General features: G+C 44.2%; 1 pseudogene; it reads left to right on the top strand.

Moving 5' to 3' along the window:
* The first annotated feature begins 1743 nt into the window (after nt 1-1743).
* LOC122219304 lies at nt 1744-16290 on the top strand (annotated as a pseudogene).
* Nucleotides 16291-20886: the final 4596 nt, after the last annotated feature.

Genomic DNA, 20886 nt, shown 5'->3' with positions numbered 1-20886 from the left:
CTCGAGCCTCTTCTTCCGAGGATGAGAATGGGAGCATTAGCAAGCTGATCTGCAAAATCCAATCTGAAGCTCATCCCAGTACACAACGACGAACTAATCCTTTGTGTTGGTATAAATAGTGTTGTGCAATTCTTTTGTTTATTCATTTTGAGAGAAAGAGAGCAGCATGAGTAGGGGAGGAGAGGGAGAGAGAGAGAGAGAGAGAGAATCCCAAGCAGGGCTCTGAGCTGTCAGGGCAGAGCCCAACACAGGACTTGAACTCATGAACCATGAGATCACCATCTGAGCCGATACCAAGAGTAGGACACTCAACCGACTAAGCCACCCAGGCACCCCATAGTGCTGTGAAATTTTTAATGCTTTACAAACTTTCTCTCATTTACCTCCTTCAAAGCAGGGTCTCTGTCTTCCTTGTGCTCTATTTCCCTTGTGCTAATGCAGTGCCAGGAATGTTGCACATATTCAAAAAATAGCAAATATTAATGTTATTTAGTTGGGACCCTAATTCGTTCATCTTATAAACCAGATTTTACCTCAGCTTTGCATAACTACTTTTCTAGCTCAAGTTGTCCTTTTTCGTTTTTCTTTCCTTTTTTGTTCTTTTTCTTTCTTTCCTTTTCTTTTTTCTTTTTTTCTTTTTCTTTTTCTTTTTTTTTTTTTTTTTTTGTATTTTGGCTTTTTTTTCCATCTGTAGCTTATCCATAGCTACATGATTCTCTCAGCACCTTCAAAAGTTGTCCAGACTCCTGCAGTTTCTCTTTTTGTTTTTTTGTTTTGTTTTGTTTTGTTTTTTCTTCACTGGGGATTTCACAGCCCAGGCAAGGGCATTTCACCCTGTGACTGCTTTCTGCTAACTCAGCAAAGACTTTAGATCAAATTTCCTGATTGTTCACCGAGGATATTTACATTTCCACAGCCAGAAGTAGGGAAGACAGAATGATACTGGTCATTTTCAGGGTGTATTTCAGGACTTTCCTTTTACAACTACAACATTTTCCTCCAGCTAACCACTCCCCCACCCTTAGTTCCTTATCCATTGAATTACCTATTGTTCATATACTGCCTTGAATCTTTTAGGCTTTTTTATGAATTACTCATGCTCAGGTGCCCTTAATAATAGTCTTTAACCATCTTCTAGCTTAAAACCCTGCTTCTGAGTCTAAGGGAGGATTAGTAAGTAAATCTATTTTTTAGGCATTTTTTTCTTCCCATCATCATAAAGAAATTATTAAACATTGCTGTGTGAAATTGCACTAATCAGTATTTTAAGATAGTGTCAAAACCATAGATGGCTAACGTGACCAAAGACCAGACTGTCCCCAGGAATCAGGTCCATGCAAGGGCATGGGACCAATTGCCAGGAGATCTGGTTTTAGGCGTAACACATTCCCGAAGTCTGGTTTCCTCACCTTTCTGCCTCCAGCGACTGGTGTCAAAGCTGGGTGAAATAATGCAGAGAAATGCGTTTATAAACGGTAACACTCATGTAAGATTCTTCAACCTTCTTATGCATACATGTTTACACTGAAAAAGAGAAATAGGGGTGCCCGGGTGGCCCAGTCGGCTAAGCGTGCGACTTCGGCTCGGGTCTGGATCTCCCAGTTCTGGAGTTTGAGCCCCAGGTCAGCCTCCTTGCTGACGGTGGGGGGCCTGCTTCAGATCCTGCGTCTCCCTCTTTCTCCGCCCCTGCCCCGCTCACAGCTCACCCCCTCTCTCACAAATATAAAATAATGAACACTAAAAATGAAAAAGAAAATAGAAGATTTGAAAAGGGACGTGGAGGAATATTGCAGGTATGCTAAGAAGTCTCTGCAAGATTTCTTTTGACATAGTTCTTCGGCAATATATTTTACTTCCTTCAGGAAAATTCCAGTCTCTAACCTAAAGCCCTTGTCGTGAAATAACGTCCCAAACATCATAACCAATTTGTTTTGACTACTAAAGAGGCCCCTTCACGGTCCCTATAGTACACCCCCAATTATATTCAAGCCCTAATTAATCCTGGAAGTGGTGGGCAGACCCTAGGTTGGCGTATGTTGACCGAGAATTCCAACCCTTAAGTGGTAATTTCGCCATACTCAGCGGTATTTGTGGCCCTCGCCATCCAAATGACTTTGCTCAAACGCCCGTCATCCCATTTGGCTTTAACGCCTACAGACTCGGAACAATCCAGCCTAATGCTTTCTTGGAGGTGACGCGCTCCAGTTCAAGTCCGCATGTCCCCCAGGCCACTGAGGGTCTCAGATCTACCAGGGAGGCACCACCACATACTTCGTAAGAGAGACTGTGAATTAGAGGCTTAAATGTGAAGTTGATTTTCTCAGGAATGGGGTTGTAGGAAAGAGCTCCTCGCTTTTCTGAAACAAGTTTGCGGCCTTAAAGCTTGGGCCTTATAAACAATCTGTCTTTGGACTTGCTTTTCTTTCCCCACCCCCCCAAAGGTGTTCTGGAAAGCAGAGCGTGTGAGAACATAATACAAATGAGTCATATGGGGGTGGAGGACCCCCCAGGAGGGGCCTGGCATTTAGAGATAAAGACACTGTGAGAAGGTTACCCAAATTGCATTTCCACTGGCCAAGTCCTTTCTCCGCGGAATAGCAACGTCAAATAAAAACGCAACACAAGGACCAGGAAGGATTGTTTGCAGGGATAAACAGGACAGGAGACAGACTCACATGTGCCACGTTTTTCCCACTGCAGATGAATAAAAGAGGCAATTATCTAATAAAAAAATGTACTGTTAATTGCCCCCAGTTAAGCAGTACTACTGTTAGAGCTATTAAGTACTATTTGGACTGAAGAGATTTATTTCACCTTCCTCTGCTTGGAAATTTGACATCATTCCTGGCTTCCATCTCACCCCCCAATTATAATCCACTGGAAATGGGAAAGCGACAAGAGCCATTTAATGTGTCACAACAAGAGTGAGGGGGAAGAAGGGCTGGAAGTGAAGGCTTTTCAAAGAGAGTGGGGGAAATAGTGTCGCATGATGATTACAGAATCTGGTGGGGTTTTGTTCTTCTTTCCCCCTCCTTTGCCGTATGGATTCGTTTTGTTTTTGTTTGTGTTTTTGTTTTCTCACGTTAGGGCCAAAGCGTTATGGTTAAAGGGTGTGTTCTTTCGGGTTTATGGCTCTGACTAATGGAATTGCTCTATATAACATTTTGATCTCGCAAGGTCACCCAGAGTGCTATACCTTTCCTTTCACGATTCAGGTCTGGACCAGGCATTTCCCAGAATTGAGATGGTAATGAAGTCATTAGTTTCTTCCTACTTGAAGCCCTGGCTAGAAAGCAGAATTCTATGGGCAAAGTCTGAGTGGGCTTTTTTCATAAATCTCACACCCAGCTGAGCTGTAACACCTGTTACATTTTCCCAGGAGCTTGAGCCATAAGACCATTTCCAATCTATTTGCTCTTCTTCTTGCACAGGACACTGACAAAGGCAGGGGTCCCTGTTTTCTAAGGCACTGCTAATTGAAAATCTCTGGCTGGTGCAAATGTGAACTCAAACCCGCAAGAGTTCCAAATAAGGCTCCAATGAGTATTTCCTCCTCTTTTTAAAAATGGCCTTTCTAATGCAGGTTATACAAGATTAATTTGTTGGAGGGAAAAATCGTCATTGAACCTCTTTGCCCCCAATAAACTTTTACTTTCCATGCATTTTTTTTTAAAGAAAGAAAAGGGAGGGAAAATAATAAAACCCAGAGATCAGCTAACCCTACAAGACCTGTGTTTGTAAGAACTGGAGGGTGGGGGGGAGCATGGCATTAAAGTGTATTTGCTTTTGTTGGTGTGCTTTTAAAATCTCTGTGTATTAATTTTGAACGCAAGAAAGGAGAACAAAGTTGAGTCACATGAGCGAGCAAATGTAAAGTGATTACAATGGCAAAGCAAGTTTCAAAAACTGTTCTCAAAAACTGAATAATTAAAAGAGGAGGAAATTTTCCTCTAGGATTCTTGAAAGGGAAAAGAAAATGTATTCATCTATAGAGAAGATGGGCATTTCTGGTCCTCATAACAGTCCGTGGGGAAACAAAACAAAACAAAACAGAGCAAAAAAAAAACCCAAAAAACCCTGCAAAACAAGGGAGGTTTAGAAGAAGCAGCTATGAGGCCTCACCTGGCATTTGACAGGAAAAAGAAGTATTGGAAATAAAGTAGATGTAAATAAATGAACAGTTACACATTCCTCTGGGAGCTCAGACACCCTAAGAATTTGGGTCTTAAAGATACAACGTTGGGGATCCTAGCCCCACAAATCGTAACAGAGCCCACAACCTGGCTGTTCCACCAACTACATTCTTCACCCAAAGCCCCTAAAGAAATGGCCTGTCTCTGAATTCCATACCACAGGCTTTATCGCTTTATTGCTGTTTGATGTTTTGTGACTTGTTGGCTTGGGGTTTTGTTCCTGTTGTTTTTAAGTGCATTGCTTGTGGTCACTGTCATTGTTTGAGTAGGTAGCACTTAGGTCATTTGGGTATCTTTGCATGCCTCATTCTTAAGGCACATTCTCACTCATTATACTCCTCCTTTGCCAGAAGTGGAGAAGCTGGTCTAAAGCTTGCAGGCTTTCAGTCATGATGTGTGAAGGGGTGTATGCATCAGTAGGAAGAAAGCAACCATTTCGGTGCAGGAGGAAAAAATAATGACTGACATTTTTAAGTCCACGTTTAACAAACTGTCTTTCTCCAACATAGATTAACTCTACTGTGAAATCTGTGTGTGGTTCTAAATCCAATCCTGAGAAGAGCTGAGACACTCAGAACCTTCAGAGAACACTTGTTCATACAGTTCCTAAACCATATTTGAAACCACCAAAAATGGATGTGGTTGCCTATTTATTGGAAAGGAAAGAGGTTCATGATATATCCCTGAGTGAAAAAGCTTTTCAGCTCACCCATCTATGAATTGCCATATTTTTTGGTAAGGTCAAAAGTGGTCAAGTATCTACAATGTCATATCTTGGCTTAAATACTGGGTAAGATAATATGAATAATATGATCTGATTTTGTCGTTGTTTTATATATACTCTGAAAATCTACCATAAGTTTTCCCTGAAACAGAGATTAGGGGTAACTTTTACTTCATTTCTTCTTTTGGCTTACCTTTATTTTTCACTTTTTCTGGAAAAATCTCTGGGATCCCCCCAGGAGGTCCAGGCCGGCCAAAGCTGAAATACTTGAGAAAATGTTAGCCACACCCTTTGGGCTCTTGTCAACCTCTATCCCAATGCTCAATCCGTTTGTACTATTCATGGCGGGGAGGTGGGGTGGGGGGAGTAGGGGGTGGGGATGGTGTTGTCACCCATATTTCACCAATTCTGACTTTGTCCATATAAGCTGTAGAGTCAAACAACTTAATAATTTAAGAATCAATTTGGACTAATGATTTTTGCCCCACTTAAATCTACCATGAAAACATGTCACAATTCTGTTCGGAGAATTTTCTGTTCCCATCCACCATAACAAAATTAAAGATACGCTCCCATGGAGGAAAAGTCAAGCAAAACAAAGAGTCTCCATAGACTGAGTCTAAATTTCTGGAAAAGAATATGGTGAAGGTGGTGACCTTTTATTTGTTAGGAAAGACCAGCAACACTGATTCTATCCGACTTACCTTCTCTCGCTTCCAGAAATGTGGGTTGTTTCTAGATTCTTCCATCGCCTTTCCACCATCCACCCCTTTAGACTCCCTGCTTGTGTTTTTTGTGTTTTTTTGACTCTGCATTGATCATTGCCAATTTTTACCTTTCCTGCTTGTTCCTTTTATGTGGTTATTTATGTCCAAGAGACTGGACCTTACCACCATTTCATCAATAGTTTCTGCCACTTACTGCCATATTTTCTTATCATAGTAACTTCCTTGATCAATTTTCTATTTTGTATGTGCTAGTGATGAGTACTGGTATTCATAATCTTTCTAAGAGCTCAGAATTTCTTTTAAAAGGGACCATTCTATTATTTAGGTTGGTGATACCGATCTATATTTTAATTAGAGAAAGTCGAGCAAAAATTATTTTAAACCCCACACTATTCAGGGAGGCAGCCTGAAGCAGGAAAAAAGAAATCACCAGTAAGATAAGGTTGTAGCCCAGGTTTTGTGACTCACTCTGTGACTTTGAGCATGTCACTTAACCTCTATGGGACATAAGCCATCATCTATAGGACAAAAGATTTTCAAGACCGAGAATGTAGGTCTCTCTATTTCTATTTTTGTTTTGGCTCTCAATTCATGAATCCATAAATCCCTTTGAATTCTTATGTGCAACACCAATTTTCCACAATGACTAAGAGCCAAGAGTGGTTGATCCATCAGCCCTGTGATTCCCAGGGCTCTGGAACGTGGCTGAATCTCCATTTGCCAGGCAGAGAGATTCTTTCCATTCCCTTACTGCCCGTCGGTCTTCAAGGCACAGAGAGGACTCTACTCCTGACAGGTACCTTGGTGGCTACAGGTAACCTTGCTTGAATGAACTCCTCAGAAACACCCGATAGCTTTGAGTTTCATTGTGCCCACCCACGTCCTGTAACACTTGGGAATTTCCTGGACTCGTTCTTTCATACATTCCCACCCAAACTACACGCTAAGGGAATAGGAGTGGAAATCAGCTACGAGTGCGGAGCGCCCGCCGTTCAGAATCGAATGGGAAAATTTTCTCAGCCTCAGGTAAATGAAAGTAAAAAGGCAGAGCGCTCTTTGAATTCTCCTGGAGACAAAAAATAAAAAAAAATTAAAATGTTCTCTATGAGTTGCTCCAGGGCCCCGGGCAGGCATCCCCCCCTCCCCACCCCTTTTTAAAATAAGAGCTTGCCCTTCCCTGCACAGCCCTTTTAATACAAGTGAAAAAATTCCAAATTCCTCATTTGTTTAGCCTGAAAATCCCCTGCACATTCCCACAAACTACTTCCTTTTCTCTCTTTTTAGCAAGACTCCCCTCTCTCTCTTTAATGAAGAGAAGTTCAGAGGGTTTTTCCCATGAATAGATGGCAGGCACCTGGGAGTTATGAATTTTAAAGTGATCATTTTCTTTCAGCCATGCCGGACAATGGGCATCTCCTTTTGACTCACTTTCACAGCTTTGAGAGGCTCTCAGATCAGCCACATTCCAATCGGACTGGAGTCAGCTCGGAGCTGTGCTGGACCGCATCAAGGTCTCGCACAGAAAGACAGGGAGCAGATGGCCGGCCCGGCTCTCCTCCCCCCTTTCAGCGCGCAGAGGCAGGCAATGTGGGAAAGCGTTGGCCCGGCATTGCCCATTGATCCCTGAATAGAACCACCGCGGGCCACCAGCCTGTAGGTATGAACCTCTGTTAACAGATGGTGAGATCATTATGAGCAATTAATTCCTTTAATGTATCAGTGGGAACATGTTGGAAAGGATGACGCAAACACTCAGTGAATAGTGAGCTCCTCGCTCCTGGGGGAGCGAGCGGGTGCTACCTTGGGGGGCGGCTGGGAATCTCTCCCCAGGCTGCAAGGCCGCCTTATGGCTTGGGACGGGATCTGGGAACGGACTGCCCGGCACGGAGGTGTGGTTTTCATTAACTAATTGTGAATCCTTCCCTTCCTTCATGATGAATGCCAGATTGTCTCTAGGTCATTTTTCTGTACAAGCACCATCCAGAAACAGAGACACAAACAAAAACGGTGCTTGTCAGTCAATCCGAGATGCGCGGGGAATTATTTCACAGAAACCGGCAGAGAATCAGGTCATGGGGTCACTTTTGCTAAACACGATTTCAGTTGCGAAGGTTCGAAATTCAAAGAAGGGTTTCTTTCAACACAGATGAAGCAGTGGTAATACTCCGTGCATCCCAGGGTTTGAGTCTGCAAACTGAATGTTTGGATGCATGATAAATGGGTAGATGAAAGGAGAGTCATTTTTAAAAATATGAATTCGCAAACATAGTGAATTTGAGCAAATGACCCATGCAGCAAATTACTCCCCTTGCATAAGTGAGATAATTTTTAAATTCCGCAACAAGGTAAAAAGGATGGTCGGCGGCCAACTGGGAAAAATTGGCACCCTCTTCTTCAGGTATTACTCTGATTAATAATCAATGAGATAATGGCGTTTTTACGTGTTTTTCCTACTTTTAGAAATAATATTTAGTAGTAGGGGTGTTTTTATTTTATAGGAAAAAGAAAAATCTTGGGGCACAGTACAGATCCTTGGGTAGCCTTTAGATTTTAAGAAGATAGAAAATACAGGAACAGGAAATACTGGCAACTATTCGCTTAATTCATATTTAAATGACACTTTTTGCTTGTAATTAAGACACTCAAGCAGTGTCTCTGTTCATGAAATTTACATAACTGTACAATAGCTTGCCTAAATGAACAGCAAATGGCAGTTAACCTTGAAGTGTATTATCTTAATTGAATAAATCTGGCTTTAATTCAATAAATTAAAAACAGAAATAATATCGCAAAAGACTTTTAAAAACAGACTTGCCATCACCCCCTAAATACAGACTGGTACTGTTTATAGTTGTGTTGGAATGCTCGGACATTTTCCAGTATGATTTTAGAACTCTAAAAGCATTCTGGGTACACATTCGCTATTTTTCCATCATTGTTTCCAAAGCAAATCAATGTCACTTTTTGGAAATCATTGATAACAGTATCTGAACACTGAATCAGAACTCATAAGCCTGCTGATTTAAGATGATTCTTCGTCCGGGTTTCCACTGCCTCTACCTCCATGGGAAATTTGCTCTTCCTTTTTTTCCAGTTCTTTATGACGGAGTGTCCTGTGACACACAGAAAAGACTAAACAGGGGGGAAGAGACTTCTTACATAGGAAAGAGACATTCCCACTACTTGTTCATTTAAATCAGATTCCCATGGGCTACAAATGCCTTCAGCATCAGGGAACTGACAAAAATTGCTGAATTCTTTCTCCCAAAGTTTGTTGCATTAATCGGCAAAATTATGTTTCAGTGATTATACAGTTAAGGAGAAGAAATCATGCAATATGTTTTTATTTGCATCAAATAAGTTAATGAGGCACCACCTGTGCCTTGTATCAGTTTATGGGGGAAAAAGCAGGAGAACACAGGTGTTCCAAGAGCATCACGGTAGACTTCCTACATTAATTTAAAAACCCTAAAAGCATTTAGCAGCATCTACAGTGCATATTGCCAAGGAATAACCTATGCACACAGAGACGTGCATAAAAATTATTGTGAAGAAATTCCTGGTTTCTTGGCTAGCAAGGAAAAAAAAAGCCTTAATTCATTCTTTCCTTGTTCTCACAGTGTTTGCTATTATACCATCTGCAATATACAATGTACATGCTCAGCCATAACCCGTACGGCTGGAAAAGAAGCATTCACACTGTGAATTACCATTTTTCCCAGCATCTAGCTCTAGTCAAAGACAGCACAATAATAAACTAGAAGCTCCTTTGTCTGTTAAACATTGTTCTTCATTACTACATGAAAAGCAAATTGTCTTTGTATAGAGAAAGAGTGGCACATCAGCCATGGGAGTGGGGGGAAGGGCTTCGCCTCTCTCACTGACCACCTCGCAGACACAGAGGCCACTCATCTATCTTTCCCCACCGGCCCACCCAACTCTGCTTTCCAAATCATTTCATCGACAGGCACGTTGGGGAGAGATCCCTTGTTCGGTTGAGTGAGATGCCCGATTGGAGGCTCACAGGAAGCTTTTACCCTGAATAGCCTAACACTTACATCCACAGATTTCTTTTTTTAAATCTCTTCGGTGTGTCCCTTTACAATGTTTGGGAGAAGTGAAGCTTATCAGAGATGCTCTTTTTCCTGTGGTTAAATATACTCCACGAGTTATTGTGCTCTTTGTATTGTTTTTGAGCTCTTAAGGGCCAAATGAGAAGACAGCCAACAAAGAAACAAAACATTTGGAGCAGCCGACTAGATAGATAGATAGATAGAAAACATATACCAAGTACATTAATACCAGTTACCATGAAAGTTAAGAAAATGTATAGATTAGACCAGAACCACCCATTCAAGGAAAGGGTCCTCATGATGCAAATCAGTTACTTACAAGAAATTGATGATTTTCTCAGGGCTTTTTAAGTCTTTTGGATGTAATAAATTCCAACAAAACTTGCAACATCATAAGCTTGCTTGCGAAAACTTAGTTACTAAATTAAAAACTCAAAAATCTCTCCTCGTAGGGAAGGCAATGGGCAAACCCAAGTTCTCGTTTTAAATCTCAAAGACGATTACCTCTTACTGACGTCTCGTATGACCCGCAGTAGATCGTGGCCACAGTGTGTTGCTAGAGAGGTCTGCCAGAAGGGACTGAAGAAGGGGACCCTGCTAGACATGACGTGAGGAGTCAAAATCACGTCTGTTAACTCCACTCCACTGGACAGAGACCGGCTGGGTGAAACACCCTGCCTGAATATCAGTCCCAAAGTAGTTCAATTTGTGCATTTACTGTTCAAAAGAAGTTGAGATCTCATCAGAGACTGGTAAAAATCACTGGGGGGGAGAATGTCCAGAATCAGCTTTGGACATAAAACAGCCGTTTCCATATTGATGGGTTTTGCAGTCTAATTTTGAATGTGACTGCAAGTTTTTCTCTCTGGCAGACGGGAAAAATACCTGGCTCACTGAATCGTCATGAGGCTTTAAGGAAATCACATCATAAAATAACTACATTAGCTCTCCATAGTGTAGGCTCTCAATAAATGCCAAAAAAGGTACCTTTTCAGGTGTCGATTAACACTTGATTTTCACTTAGGAGATGGGGCGCCTGGGTGGCTCAATGGGTTAAGCGTCCGACTTTGGCTCAGGTCATGATATCACACTTCGTGAGTTTGAGCCCTGCATGCTGAGAGCTCAGAGCCTGGAACCTGCTTCAGATCCCGTGTCTCCCTCTCGCCATCTGCCCCTCCCCCACTCTCACGCTGTCTCTCAAAAATGAACAAATGTTAAAAAAAATATATTTTTAATTTCGGGAGAAAAAAGTACATAATTGCCAAGCAGCATATTCACATTTGTTCTCTCCTGAGGAGAGACACAACTTTTATTTTTAATGCGCAACACCTGAAATGGCAACTTGAGAAATTGTGAAATGTTTGCGGAGGTAATTGGGACAATCCTTCTCAACTCTGAAATTCCGTTATTCTCGAATGTTCTCGAATGTCTAAAGTTCCTGTGCTCAACCCAGAAATCAAGTCTGTTACCCTGGAGCTTGCAACCGTATCCCATCTAAAAAGAAACTCGCCTATGTATTTTTATCATGCATCACGTGACAGGGCTAGTTTTGACTTAGGCAGGCTCATTCTGTGTAAACAAGATACTGACATCATCAAGACACAGAGAGGAATAAACTGAGTCCATGGCCATGAGAAAGTGGTAAAAATACATGAGTCACATCAGAAACATCTGTCTTCAATCCCAAGTTAAGGACTTCCCAGGCTAAGGGGCAATTTGTGAATCATACGATCGACTCTCCAATTCAAACATCAGCATTGGTCTTAATTCTACTGATACGTAAAAGGATAACTAATGATTTATCTTTTTTTTTTTTTTTTTTTTTTTTTTTATTTTTGGGACAGAGAGAGACAGAGCATGAACGGGGGAGGGGCAGAGAGAGAGGGAGACACAGAATCGGAAACAGGCTCCAGGCTCCGAGCCATCAGCCCAGAGCCTGACGTGGGGCTCGAACTCACGGACCGCGAGATCGTGACCTGGCTGAAGTCGGACGCTTAACCGACTGCGCCACCCAGGCGCCCCTGATTTATCTTTTTTTAATAATACTGTTTTTCCTTGTAAGTTTGCATACTGGTTTCGAAATGGTTACAACAAATACTTTTTTTTTTAATTTTCAGCTTGAATGCTTCCTTCTTAATTCAGAATGACAACATTTGTTCCTAAACTCATAACACAAAGTATGTACTAGTACTTCGTATAGTTGTGCCTTTGTTTTTTCACTTTCAGGGAAAACATGTTGAACTTCCTGACTGCTACTCCTCAACATTTAGACCCTCCCTTTCCAGTATCCCTTTTCTTTCCTTCTCCACAGTCTCTTTCTCTATCATTTCAAACATACTCGGACCATCTCAGTTTGGGGTGGTACTTCTTCACTAAAGAGTGATTTTGCCTCTGGGAAATATTTAGCAACGTCTAGAGACTATTTTGGTTGTCAAAACTCCATTGCCATTGGCATCGAGTAGGTACAGACCGGGGATGCTGTTGAACATCCTACCGTGCATAGGGCAGTCCCCTTGCCCACCCCACACAAAGAATTATCCAGCCCCAAATGTCCATTGTACCCAGGTTGAGAAACCCTAGTCTAGAGGAGGAAAAAACCTGAGATCTAGCTTTATGTTATTTTGTGCCTAGCTACTCCACTCCCAATCCTTTCCTCTTTGCTAACCTGTCTCAAAACCTCTCCCCTCTACCCATTCCCTATTACCCCCTTACTCCTTAGTCATCTGCAATTTATTTTCCTTCTCTACAAGTCACGGCAACCGTTCTCTTCGGGGTCACTAACCTCCTTGCATGCTCGACCTCACAAGGCAATGAACACTTCCTGTCCTTTATTGGGACATCACTGTTGCACTTTGCTTGCTGACCACTTTTGCCATTGTATAACTCTCTCATTCCTTGGCACCATTGACAAAAATGGTCTACAAGTCTTAATCATTATTCCTCTTCAGCATCATCATCATCAACAACATCTCCTCAATCGTCGCGACCACTGACACCTCATGCCTCGCTTCATTCCATTCTCCATTTAAATATCCTCCCCGCAAAGAGCCTTCCCTGCCTGCTCAACTCAAAGTAGCGTTATGGGATTTTCCTTTCTCCTTAACTTGCTTTGTTTTTTTTATTACTACCTGATACTATATGAATGTATACTTGAGTTTGTACCTTGTGTCTCTTCACCCCATTCCTTTTCCCCAAAGAATATAAACTTGAGGACAGAGGAGGGACAGTGCTTGTTTTGTTCACTTCGATGTGATTAGCACCCGGCACTTAGCGACACATGCATATTTGTAGAATGGGTGACTGAATGAAATAATGGATGTGTGAATGAATGAGTGAATGAATGCATGAATAGTGGGGGGAAAACCCCAGACCTTCGAGTGCTTTCCACCTGCCAGCACTGTGCTTAGTGCAGTGTCTGATACTGGAGATTTTTTCTTAAAATTCTTTCCTATCGTTGTCTTCTAAGACATTGCCCTAGGCTGATTCTACTATTTCCATGGTCATTTCTCTGTCTGCTTTGATGCCTCCTCCCTCCTGCTGGGCCATTCCCTCCTCAAACGAGAGCCATCTCCTTGTTCTGCTCCCTCCTTGACAGCATGTTCCAGTGTCCCACTCGAGTGACCCTGATAAGATTCTGTGTGTGGCACCACACATCTGTAGAACCAGTTGTATCATGGGGCATTCTGAGAACCCAAACATGTTCTAAGTCAATGCCGTTGCTGCTGAATGCATCTACAAAGTATGACATTGGCAGAGATCTTGAGGGAGGAAGAAGCCTTAAATATTTGGGAAAGTGGGCGGCGGTGGGGGGACGGGCTGTATGCTGGAATAAGGAGACCGAAGGGTGTAACGCTGATAAAATATGGTGGTGAAGAAATTTTCACTGGAAGCCCCTTTATGGACATATAACTACATCTAATTTTCTAAGACATGTGGACAGAGAAATTAAAGATGAACTGAGGTCCCCTTCATGCCTAAAGTTCTGTGATTTACTAATCACAAGCACTGTGTCTAAATAAGGCACAGCTCGCTGTATTGCGCTCCACGGATGTGTGTTTCTTTACGACTTGGAGGTTTGAGGCAGCCCTGGGTTGAGTGAGACTAAGCTGCCACTTTTCTAACAGTATTTGCTCACTGCATGTCTCTGTGTCACATTTTGGTAATTTTTGAAATATTTCAAATTTTTTCATTATTATTCTATCTGTGATGGTGATCTGTGATCGGTGATCTTTGACTTTACTATTGCAATTGTTCTGGGATTCTGTGAACTGTACCCATAGAAGACAGAGAACTTAACCAATAAATACTCTGTGTTCCAGCTGTTACACTGACCAGTCATCCCCCCATCTTTCTCCCTCCCTCTCTTCAGGCCTCTCTATTCCCTGAGACACCATGATGTCGAAATGAGGCCAGTTAAGGACCCTACGTGGGCTCTAAGTGTTCAAGTGAAGGGAAGAGTCACTTGTCTCTCACTTTAAGTCAAAAGCTAGAAATGGTTAAGCTCAGTGAGGAAGGCATGGTGAAAGCCAAGACAGGCTGAAAACAAGGCCTCTTGTGCCAAACAGAGAACTTGTGAATGCAAAGGAGAAGTTCTTGAAGGAAATGAAAAGTGCTGCTCCCGTGAACACACGAATGATAAGAAAGGGAAACAGCCTTTTTGCTGATAAGGAGAAAGTCTGAGTGGTCTGGATAGAAGATCAAACCAGCCACAACATTCCCTTAAGCCAAAGCCTCATGCAGAGCAAGGCCCTGGATCTCTTCAGGTTGGGTGAGAGAGGTGAGGAAGCTGCGGAAGGAACGTTTGAAGCCAGCAGAGGTTGGTTCATGAGGTTTAAGAAAGAAGCTGTCTCCATGACATCAAAGTTCACGGTGAAGCAGCAGGTGCTGATGTAGAAGCTGCAGCAAATTCTCCAGCAGATCTAGCTGAGGTAGTTAATGACGGTGGCTACACTAAACAACAAAAATTTGGTTAATTTTTTTTAATGTTTATTTTGAGAGGTTGAGGAGAGGGGCAGAGAGAGAGGGAGACACAGAATCCAAAGCAGGCTCCAGGCTCTGAGCTGTCAGCACCAAGCCTGATGCGGGGCTCGAACTCACAAACTATGAGATCATGATCTGAGCCGAAGCCGGATGCACAACCGACTGAGCCACCCAGGTGCCCCACAAGTTTTTAATGTAGATGAAATAGCCATCTACTGGAAGAAGATTACATGTAGGACTTTCATAGCTAGAGAGAAGTCAATGCCTGGCTTCAAAGCTTCATAGGACAGGCTGACTGTTTTGTAAGGGGCTAATGCAACTGTTGACTTTAAGCTGAAGCCAACGCTCGTTCACCATTCCAAAACTCCGAAGGCCCTTAGGAATGATGCTGGATCTACTCTGCCAGTGCTCTCTCCATAAATGGAACAATAAAGCCTAGATGACAGGACATTTGTTTACAACATGGTTTACTGAATATTTCTTTTCAATATGTGAAATTTATTGTCAAATTCGTTTCCATACCACACCCAGTGCTCATCCCAAAAGGTGCCTTCCTCAATACCCATCACCCACCCTCCCCTCTCTCCCACCCCCCCATCAACCCTGTTTGTTCTCAGTTTTTAAGAGTCTCTTATGCTTTGGCTCTCTCCCACTCTAACCTCTTTTTTTTTTCCTTCCCCTGGTTTACTGAATATTTTAAGCCCACTGTTGAGACCTACTGCTCTGAGGAGGGAAAAAAAACCCCTTTCAAAATATTACTGCTCTTTGACAATGTACCTGCTCACCCAAGAGCTCTGAGGGAGATGGACGAGATAAATGTTGTTTTCATGCCTACTGATGTAACATCCATTCTGGAGCTCATGGGTCAAGGGATAATTTTGACTTTCAAGCCTTATTTACGAAATACATTTCATAGTGCTATAGCTTCCATAGACAGTGATTCCTCTTATGTATGTGGGCAAAGTAAATCGAAAACCTAAAAAGGACTCACCATTCTAGATTCCATTAAGAACATTCGTGATTCATGGGAAGGGGCCAAAATATCAACATGAACAGGAATTTGGAAGAGGTGAATTCCAACCCTCATGGATGACTCTGAGGGGCTCAAGACTTCCATAGACGAAGTCACTGTAGGTGTGGTGGAAACAGCGAAAGAACTAGAAGGGGAGCCTGAAGATGTGACTGACTTGTGCAACCTCATGATCGAACTTGAACAGATGAGGAGTTGCTTCCAAGGGAGGAGCGAAGACAATGGTTTCTTGAGATGGAAACTACTCCTGGTGAAGACGCCGTGAAGATTATTGGGATGGCAACAGAAGATTTAGAACATTACATGAACTTAGTTGATGAAGCAGTGGCAGAGTGTGAGAGGATGAATTCCAATTCTGAAAGACGTTCTACGGGTAAAACGCTGTCAAACAGCACCACATGCTATGGAAAAAATGTTCCTAAACGGAAGATTCCCATGGATGTGACAACCTTCATTGTTGTCTTATCTTAAGAAATGGCCTCAGCCTTCAGCAGCCACCATGCTGATCCACTGGCAGCCATTGACATGGAGGCAAGGCCCTCCCCCTGCACAAAAATTCTGAACGGCTGAAAGCTCAGATGACGGTTAGCATTTTTTTTAGCAATAAAGCGTTTTAAATTAAGGGTGTACCTTTTTTCAACATGATGCTATTACACAATTAGTACAATGTACGTGTAACTTTTATAAAATTCATTCGATTCGCTTTATTGCAATATTTACTTTATTGCGGCGGTCTGGAACTGAACCCACAATATCTCTGAGGTTGTCTGCACTAAAATAAATAGACGAGAATGAATGCAATAAAACGCGTGCATACTGTTGATGGAACAGACTCAAGCGTGCTGCTGGTCATTCTCCGAATCAGTTCTGCGCCCTTTCCTGGCCGGCTCTGTGCCCGAGGATGACTCCCGGCCTCACCGCCCATTCCGGCACCAGCTGTAAATGGGAGGACGTGAGGAGGGAAAGTGGGGCCCGTTTGCCTTGTTCCCTCCTGCGTTGCCATCAGGAGGACAGCTCCTTACTGGGCCCAGGCGACCCCTCCTCCCTCCAGGCCCAGGAACGGGCACAGCTTCCCCTACTGCCAGCTTCTGGAAGTCTCCGCGTCCCTCTCCTCCCCTGTCGGTGCCACAGCTGGCAAACCGAGTACAGCCTCTTCACCTGCATCACTTGGGATGAAGTGTCTCCAGCTGGAATCTTGTCCCTTATCTCCTCTTGTGCGTATGTGAGTTAGATATTTTTTTGTGTATATACAAATTGTGTGAGCATAACTGTCCATTCTCTTTTCTTTAAATTTCTTTAACTTTGCCGCTTTCTTTATTTTTAGATTATTCTCCATTGCTGACATACTAACTTAAAGTAACTCATATCTATATTGTGGTGTGTGTTTGTGCGTGTGTGTGTATGTGTGTGTGTGTTTGTCATCAAGGGAAAACTTTTATTTTAGGGTGTCTGGCTGGCTCAGTCAGTGGAGCATGTGACTCTTGATCTTGGATTTCTGAATTCAAGCCCCATGTTGGATGTAGAGATTCCTTAAAAATAAAAATCTTAAAAAAAAAAAAAACAAAAATGTTTAACTGTATGGGAGTTGAAAACATTCAAACAACAAACAATATCTTAAATAAAACAAAAAAAATTTTCAATGAAAAAAATGAGTTGCAAAATTTAAACTCCCCTAAATTAATCTATGAACTTAGAGCTAATCTATGTGAAATATTATGACCTTCTACTGGAGTGATCTTATTATTTAGGGTTTTTTCCCAATTAAAAAAAAAATCAAAAGTCATTCAGGAAAATATTAAATTCTTGTACAGAGTTCTAATACATGTTCATGTATCTGAAAATGACACACAAAAATGCTGATGCCATACAAAAATGGTCTTCATTGTTTTAAATCTCAGTATGCGTGCCAAATTTTAATGATGGATAAAGTAATAGTGGACTTTTTATTTAAATCAAAATACAATACTTACATTATCTAATTCTGCAGTGTCCAATGATGTGAAAATAATGTATTCACAAAAATTATATCAAATGAATCTTTATTTGAAAAACACTATCCCAAAATTATATCTACTTGAATAAGAACGACCGTAGCGGCAATTAAATGACAGCAACCAAACCAAGAAGAGATCAGTGAAAACGACTGTGAAGACAGAAAACACTTGCAGATGCGCCGAGGCTGTGGGTGACCAGGACCCGGCTGCCGTGGGCCGGGCCACACCTGCAGGGGAGCCTCGATCCCTGAGCTCAGCACATGACCTTCCTCTTCCCTGGGGGGCTGGTGGCCCAGGGGACCCCCGGACACTTGCGGCCTCTGTGGGCTGTGAGTGGAGCACCGGGAGCCAACGGGCCACTTGGGAAAGGCTGGGAGTCGGACGTGGCGTTGGCCGGCATTTGCCTGTGGCGATCCTTTCCTTCTCTCAGCTCCTCGAGGTTCCTCCAGTCAACACAGCTGCCGTCCAGCTTTCTCCAGCTCTGTCCTCAGGGAAGAGGATTTATTTGTTTGGGGAGAGAGGAGAGTGGGGGAGGGGCAGAGAGAGAGGGAGAGAGAGATTCCCAGGCAGGCTCCTCACTGTCGGTGCAGAGCCTGAGGCGGGGCTCAGTCTCCTGAACCAGGAGGTCACGACCCGAGCCGGAACCAAGGGTCAGACGCTCAACCAACTGAGCCACCCAGGCGCCCCACGACTCTCTTTCGATTGGAGGCAGTGCTTCTCTCCATTCTTTGCCCATGTCTTCGGCCGTCTTCCTCTAGAGGCTGGGAATCTGATTTGTGCAGTTCGTGCTTCTACGCACGCTGGGAAGTTTCTTCTCGACTCCCAAGCAGCCTGTTTCCTCCTCAAACAACTGTCTGTGACGTTGCACGATGTGTTCTTGATGTAATCCAGGCAGAATTGGAAGCTTCAGCTTCAACCGCAGAATCTCACTTTCAGGCTGTGAATGTTCACGCTACAAAGGTGCTTCTTCGGTTTGGAGTCTTGTTATTTGTCCTGCGAGCTGTTCATTCGTTTGTTTTCCTTCCCACAGTTGTCTGGCTATTTCTTGATTTTCTTCTTCGTACTTTGAAGGGACACCCTGAAGTCAGCATGGTCGACACTCTTCAGATCAACTACTGACTGGTGGATGGGGCCATTGCCATCTTCTCTTTTGCTTGACTGCCCCTCTCTCTAAGGAGATCAGAGAAGGGGAAGGTCGTCAGCAGGTTTTCTGTCCTTGATATCAACTGGCTGAGTTTCTCCCTCGAGACCTGCCGCATCCCTGCGTTCGGCTGCTCCAGCCCTTCTCTCTCCTCCTCCTTTTCCTGGACTCTCTGCCTCCGTCTTGCAACTTCTTGTTTGGACGGTTCTGGACTTTCCTTCAAACCACCCATTATTTCCTCCTGAAGTTGTCCTCTGTCCTTCTCTGATGCCTTGAAGATGGGTTTTTCATCAGTTGCTTGGGAAAATTTAGGGGGCTGGCTCCTCTGTGCCTTTTTCAGGGAGTTGACGGTGACGTCTTGGAGTGACGTCCTGCTCAGGTTTGTTTTCATCGCCGACAAGCACAAGGTCTGTACGTGAGAGGACCGGCCTCCGCCCCAGGTGCCTGAGGGCCTCATCGGCCTGTGTCACTGGTGCGAAATTCTCACCACGTTCGCCACAGACTTTGTTGCAGGCAGAACACGGTTTGCCTAGAGCCTTCACACTTCTTCAAGTTTGTAGTCTCTTTACACCCGAACCAGCACCGCGGTACAGACCAGGATCTCCCAGGGAAACACACAGAGGCCCGGGACATGGCTCCAGCTTTCAGAAATCACCCACAGGGCGCACCCCCCCCCCACCCCGCCACCACCCAGGTGCTCCAAGGCCAGCTGGAACGTGGATCTGGTGACGGGCGGCAGGCCCTCCATGGCTGCATCGCGCTCCACAGCGCTGTCTCCAAGTGCCAGCGTCCTGTGGGTCTCTACCGATGGCTCAGAACCCCGGGGAATGTTCTGCCTCTAAGATAAACAACTGCCCGACAACCAGGGCAGAGTAGTCGGGCCGGGGGAAGGGGAGGCCAGCCAGGGGCCAGAAAGGAGTTCTCCCTAACTTGGCCCTGAAACAGAAAGGGATGTCACTTACACAGGCACGGGCTCAAGTGCAAAGGGCTGATGGCAACTTGGAGCCCCCGCTATTCCAGGCCCACCTGGCCCTACAGCAGACCTAGGGGGCTCAAAGCAGGTCCAGGCCATGTCCCTTTTCTCACACCAGAGCAAGTTAGGACAGAGTGGTGGGGCCCCTCTCCCTGTCCCTGGGTGAGGCTCATTTTCCTGATTTAAGGTTTCCTTCTGCTGCAGGAAGCCTGGTGCTGCCCACGAGATCCCGGGGATCCCACCCTTCTGAGTCTTCTTCTCTCCTCTGTATGTGGCCAGTGTGGGCAGGCAGGGGCCCCGGGCGGACGGATGTCCCCAAAGGTATTAACTAAGAGACCTGGATTCCAACCCTAACAACTCAGGAGAAATCAATCACAACTGGCAGGTCGTATGATTTCCCGGACTTTCTGTGGAGCCAGTAGCCCCTGTTCGACCCAGCGTTCCTGGAAGGGGTGACTCTGCTCCAGAGGTGACAGAGTGACCGGGTTCCTTCCCTCATGTGGCCCTCCATCTTGAGCCCGTGCCTCCCAAGATGGCCTCGGGGAGGGTCCCCAGTCCATGAGTCATCTTTGAGAAGTGGGCCTCTGGGGAGGTGGTCCTTCTTTGGGCTCAGTTTACCACCTTTTACTTCATTAAACCATATCTCACACTCTGGTGTCTCTCGGGCAGACCCCGCTCAGGGCCTCCTTGTCTACCACCGGGGACTCTGTCGTGAGCAGCTTGTCCCCAGTCCCTTTACTGAGAGGGACACAGGACAGCTGTTAGCCGAGGCCTGTCTGGGGGTCCTGAAGGGCTCCATGGGCGCAGGGAACAGAGGCTCTGACCAGGCCTGGTGGTGCAGGGAGGAGGCAGCCAAATGCCCACGGTGAGAGTGGCTTCGTTTCTTCTTCTTCTGTTTTTTTTTTTTTATAAATGTTTATTGATTTTTGAGAGAGAGGGTGGGGGGAGGGGCAGAGAGAGAGAGGGAGACACAGAATCTGAAGCAGCTCCAAGCTCTGTGCTGGCAGCAGAGGTCACGACCTGAGCCAAAGTCGGACAGTCAACCCACTG

This window comes from Panthera leo, chromosome B2 (assembly GCF_018350215.1).
Source record: "Panthera leo isolate Ple1 chromosome B2, P.leo_Ple1_pat1.1, whole genome shotgun sequence".
In the NCBI taxonomy this organism is placed as follows: domain Eukaryota; kingdom Metazoa; phylum Chordata; class Mammalia; order Carnivora; family Felidae; genus Panthera; species Panthera leo.
This window is presented reverse-complemented; position numbering and strand designations above follow the sequence as displayed.